At 35.5% G+C, this 5,778-nt stretch overlaps 1 long non-coding RNA gene across 15 annotated transcripts; it reads left to right on the top strand.

Annotated features, from left to right (window-relative positions):
* The first annotated feature begins 396 nt into the window (after positions 1 to 396).
* LOC141647832 (uncharacterized) lies at positions 397 to 3,882 on the top strand. Of its 15 annotated transcripts, XR_012545862.1 has the most exons (11): positions 397 to 594; positions 892 to 950; positions 1,922 to 2,000; positions 2,076 to 2,153; positions 2,299 to 2,387; positions 2,798 to 2,854; positions 2,930 to 3,060; positions 3,164 to 3,248; positions 3,344 to 3,369; positions 3,485 to 3,581; positions 3,679 to 3,882. It is a non-coding gene; the product is annotated as an uncharacterized LOC141647832 (long non-coding RNA). The 15 variants fall into 15 exon arrangements; XR_012545869.1 differs by lacking the exon at positions 2,076 to 2,153 and having other exon boundaries at positions 3,344 to 3,440; XR_012545861.1 differs by lacking the exon at positions 3,344 to 3,369.
* Positions 3,883 to 5,778: the final 1,896 nt, after the last annotated feature.

The raw sequence follows: 5,778 nt of genomic DNA, 5'->3' as shown, positions 1-5,778 counted from the left end.
TATCACACAATAGTATGCACACACTAGTAGAAAAAACCCCTATCACGATGCAGTTATCGTGGCGGTTCTAATAGAAATGACGTGAAAAGCTTAAAAAATTGGCGGGAACGAAATTTTAATGTATATAAGAGGTTTATAATGGCGGTTTAAGTAAGAACCGACGTGATAACATAAGATTTTTATGGCGGTTTCAAATATGAAACGCCACTATAGGTCAATTATGGCGGTTTTATTAACAACCGACATTAAGAATGACGCTAAAAGTTAATATAAAATTACAATATTTTTTGACTAAAAAACCGCCATGATATGTTTTTGTGTCGGTTTCTAATTAAAACCGACTTTAATAGAAAAAATAAAAAAACCTCCCAAAACCCTTTACATTATATACTCCTTCCTCTTCTTTTTTATTTCCAACCGCCAAAAACTCACAATCCCCTCACAATTCAACTCCGGCATCAACAACCGTCCATTTCCTTCTCACGCCGCCGTCGACACCGCCCTTTATCCGCAACAACATCAAAGGTACTTTTGACCATCGTTCAATCTTTCGCTAACACCACCACGACGTCAAATCGTCGCATCACACTCTAGGTACCGCGCTCTTTTTACATCGATTAGGTTTGATTAATTCTTTCTCTATTTTATTTGAATCATAATTGTTGCTCTTAATTGTCATGCTAGGCTTTCATTTTTTTATATTATATAGTTGTGCTGAATAAAGTTTATGCGTGTTTGAGTTTGTGATAATGCTCAATCGAGATTTTATTGTTATTAGTCGAAAAATGGCAAAACGAGGTTGTGATAATTGAGTATACCAGGGTTTGATTTTGATGGGGTTGCTTCACAGTAACAATTAATATTCTTCAAGTCTGTTTGTTGTCTACTCAGGGATTCATCAACGCTCGAAGCTTACCGGAGTTGTCGCCTTTTCTCAATCTAATCTACAGGTTAACCCTAATCTGAACTATTTTTTGTCTCAATCTTATTCCGGCAGTTTTTTTATCCTTCTTGCTGCGATTTAAGTTTGTTTAACATCCATTTCAATCTACCTTCATTCCTTTGCTCCATATCTGATACCAGAAACAAAGTAAGGACCATAGCTATGAATTTCCACCTCATTGTAGTCCCCTAGTTCCCATCCTGATATTTCCCTTAGGGGAAATTTGACAATGGCACCATGATTCTACTATTTTTGGTACCAGATATGGATGAATGGAAAGACAAATATTCATTTAGTTTGCTTGATTACTTTGTGTTGCACCTAAAATGTGCTTATGAGTCAAATCCTTGTTATTAAGTTGAACAACTGTTGGTACGTATTAGATCTCACCACTGGGCTGTGAATGTTTGACTAAAACCAGCAAATAAATCATCCAAAAGTGCATGTCATGTCATAATATTAAGGACAGGCAAATCACTTTAATTTGGAGGTTTATTTTTCTAGTCATCAATCAAGCAAATCATAGATCAGATGTTCAACTTGTCGTATTTCTATTCATTATTGTACTTAGTACTTGATGTAGATGAAGAGTAAATTAGGCTTAATTTAATCTAAATAAGCATCTCAAGCAACGTACAACATAGACAAATTTATCTTGGTTGTGACGATGCCAAACTTGTTGATGATAGTGCAGTTTTTTAGTTTCTAATGAAGTTCTTTATCATGTTTACTTTTGTGACACCTGATGGGTGATATTGAAATTAATGAAGTAGTTTGATGCTTGTTCTATTCCTCTCTAGTAAACAAACACCTCCTATAAGCTTCTTTTAATCACTGATATTATTGAAACATATATGTACCATGCGATGCATTTTCCTTCATTTTGTTATATCTTGATTCTCTTCATTATCCTACCATCATTAAGACTAACTATAGTTTCTGCACAATATATTAATGTCATTTATTTGTTTGTTACAGGACAACTATAGTGAAACGACATAGACGGGAGACGGGGAGACGGCTTTGAGCTTTTATTAGATCACCATTTAAGTACAAGGTAGATGTATTTACTACTCCTAATACGTAGTTTATTATTTTTTTAATCATTCTTATTCAGTTCACATGCATATAGGATATCCAAAACTCCACATTGATGTTATCCTTTGAGAAGAACAACTACTCTATTATAATGCTTATGGCCAAGCTAAAGGTGCGCAAAACCAAGTTAGTGAGATGTTGTATCATGGGTGATATTGGACAAGTGAGTGAGCGAGCGAGTGAGTGAGTGAGCTTTATGGTTTTCTCCCTACCCTATGGTTTCTTCAGATAAATTCTAATTTATCTATGCCTTTTAGATTTCACTAATGAAATATGATCCAAGAGATGAAAATTAAATCAAAGCTTGGATGGCTGGCAAACGCAGATGTTGTTAACAATCTAGTAGGTACGTTGCTATGATATTTTTTTTTATCAAAAATAGTCGGAGTCCCTTGTCTTATCGTATTTTTGGACAAGCAGGGAATATTGAACATGAAATTTTAGCTTTTAGGAACTCAAATACCATATGAGTGAAGCTTTTTGTGGTTGCATAATGCAGAGTAACTCCTGCATTGTTCTAGTTACTATAAGCCTGCATGTGGCACCATCCTGATACTTATTGCTTGTGGTGCTATCGGTTTACCAATTTGTATTTTAGTGTACATAATGTTTGTAGGAATTTGGCTATCTATCTTATTTTCCGTCTCATTGTTCTGAAATTACAGAATTACTTCTATATCTGGATTTAGTTTAGCCAAGATTATATTTTGTTTACATTCATCATGCTGAGCCTGCCTCTATTTTTACGTGCATTAGCTTACCAGAGTGCAACATGAAGTCCTGCAGAAAATGATCCAACTAACACTACTATAGGTATTCGTCTCTTTGTGGAAATACTTACAGCGTTACTTCTGTCCATCTCTGACAACTTGGACAATACAACTGCAGGTTTTTGCTGGTCGTTTGGATCGAAGTGTTTCAGATGATCAATTGAAACAAGCATTTAGCCCTTATGGCGAGCTGATTCATGTGAAAATACGGGTTGGCAGGGGTTGTGGTTCTGTGTAGTTTTCTTTCAGGTAACAACTATTATTAATTTTTTACGGTACAAATCTTGACATTTATCCATAAGGCTTTTGTGAAATAGTGTTTGAACCTTGTATTTTTATGGATTCACTTTAGAGCTTCTGCTGAGCAAGCGAATGGAGCTCGGATAGGATTTCAAACTGTCCGACTCTCGTGTGGCCGTAATCCTTCAGTTAAACAGGTTTGGTTGCCAATCCTAAGTCCAAGTAACCCTTTTGTGCTTTTGTATGATGTACTGACAGAGGCATTTTTTTTTTTGCCTTGTATTTCTGCGAGTCACAAATAGGACAAGTCAGGCACAGGTGGGGTGCTTATTTTGGATATGGTGACATGTGGTTTATAGACAATGTTCAGTGCGCACCATCACATTGAGGTTCAATTACACTATAATAATTGGTGTATTTTAATAATGTGCAGTGATTTAGCAATACATGTGGGTGCTATGATGTCAAGGAAGATGGCGAGTTAGTAATGGGAGATTTGTCGGATTACATATCCAGCATTTTTCATATATGTATTAAGACTCTATCCTGATTTCCTTTTAATTCCTTTATAATCTCTTTGTTAAGGTTGTTTTTCTTACTATTGGTTTGCTAAATTTATTATTGCAGCTTCAACCATCAATGTTGATTGACGAGATGAAAGATTTCAAGAGGTGTGGGCTATTAAAAGTTTAGAGAATATGTAATGTTGATTTGTTTATTAACTAAGACGTGTATGTGATTATTTATACACTTGAATGTATATTTTTTTTAACATCAAAAATATTTGTTCGGTCGGATGATACACAAGTTTGTTGGTTGTCATTCTCTTTGTATGTATTGTTCGTTCATTTTGCTGTTTGGATTGTCAAATCGCTAGGATATTGCTACCAAAATTTTGGTAGCAATTTTTTTTTTAATTAGCTACCTTTAGTGGCGGTTCTTTACCAAACAACCGACGTTATAATTACCTTTAATGGCGGTTCTGTACTAACAACCGACGTTATAATTACCTTTAGTGGCGGTTCTTTAATAACAACCGTCGTTATAGAGAATAAGTAGTGGTGTAATGATATTATTGATATACCTATGGCGGCGGTTTTCAAACAATAACCGCCACTATAGGGGAGTTATAATGGCGGTTCATGTCTAACAACCGTCGTTTTATATAAGTCTATAATGGCGGTTTTATCCCATAACCGCCACTGTAGACGAGCTATTGTGGCGGTTGTACAACCGCCACAAAGTACAAACAACCCCGTGATATACGGCGCACCTAGAATCTGTAAAAACCGCCACAAAAAAGTCATTTATAACCGCCACTATAGGGGTTTTTTCTACTTGTGACAATATCACAGTTGAATTTAAGAATTGTTTTTAAGAACAATATCAATAGTAACTGCTAACAATATCATACATAATACATAACAATATCACTGATAAAAGTAGAAATGTCTCACCATATCTGAATTCAAATTCAGTGGCTCCTTAAAAAGAGCTGACCACGTGTCCCATGTGTCATATACTGTTTGCTTAAGTTTTGCCAATTCATCAATATTATCTTCATCGAATTTTAAGATTTTTTCTATATCACCCTGTTGTTCATAAGGGCATCATATTAGTCTCCATAAAAGACTTTCTACAATACCTAATTTAAAAGATGATAAATGTGTGTGTGTTTCCATACCGAGTGGGCAATGCCATAGAAAATTCTTGTCAATTTGTCGTTTCCCTTTTGAGCAATTTGGAACTCATTGAGCAATATTGCCCATGCTTCAATTACCACTGCTTCTATCTTCGTGTTAGGCAACAAGGACTCAATATCTTCCCTTTGTATACAATGGAAAGTTCCAAAGTTGCAGACAATTTCTCTATTCCATTTTGCAAAAATATTAGCATATTAGTTATTTTTTAAAAGTACTAATATGGTGCAAATTAAGTCATGTCTTACATTTAAAAAATTGTTTAAAGAGTGACTTACAAATTCTTTGAATGTATGGTCCGTAAGGAAGCAATAATCCATGACGTCCTTCCGATTCTTCAAGACAGTTCAAATAACTTGTCGCTTCTTAACATCGATTCGATACAAGGATATCATCTTTGACTGCAAACCACATTGAAAGTACACCCCAAATTGTGAGGTACCATATCGGTTTGACAGTACTGCACTGTCTTAGTGCAACAAATATTCACCGATATTTCCCTTCCTGTTGTATCTAAACCAAAGATTTGTTACAATTTCTTTTAATTTAGTCACCATATTACTATCGTCATTCATTTTATCAACCACAAGTTCTGTTTCAACAGGCTCCTTATCAATCACAACATCTTTTTCAACTCCCTTCCCGAATTGAATCGATTAACGACCTCGTCCAATTGAGTCGCCACTTCTTGAACCTCATTGGCCTTCTCTTTCTCGGCCTCTTTTTCAACACAATGCTGATATGTTGTATCATGATGAACGTCTTCATTTGTTTTGTCTTCAACAGTCATGTTTACTCCAAAATCAACATTTGGAAGAACCTCCTCCAATTGAGTCACAACATTTGTAACCCGATTGTCCTTCTCCTTCTCTCGCTTTTTCCCCGTAGCAATATCAACCTCCTTATTGATAACCTCATCTTCAACATTCTCGTTATTTTTTCCAACCTCTCTATCAATGTCCTCCTGATTTGTTGAACCATTATTACCCACCTCATTGTGTGCCTCTTGGACAGTCTTCATAACTCC

The sequence above is a fragment of the Silene latifolia genome, chromosome 3 (assembly GCF_048544455.1).
Source record: "Silene latifolia isolate original U9 population chromosome 3, ASM4854445v1, whole genome shotgun sequence".
NCBI classification, from domain to species: Eukaryota; Viridiplantae; Streptophyta; class Magnoliopsida; order Caryophyllales; family Caryophyllaceae; genus Silene; species Silene latifolia.
Note: the sequence above shows the minus strand (reverse complement) of the source record. Positions and strands in the feature narration are given on the sequence as shown.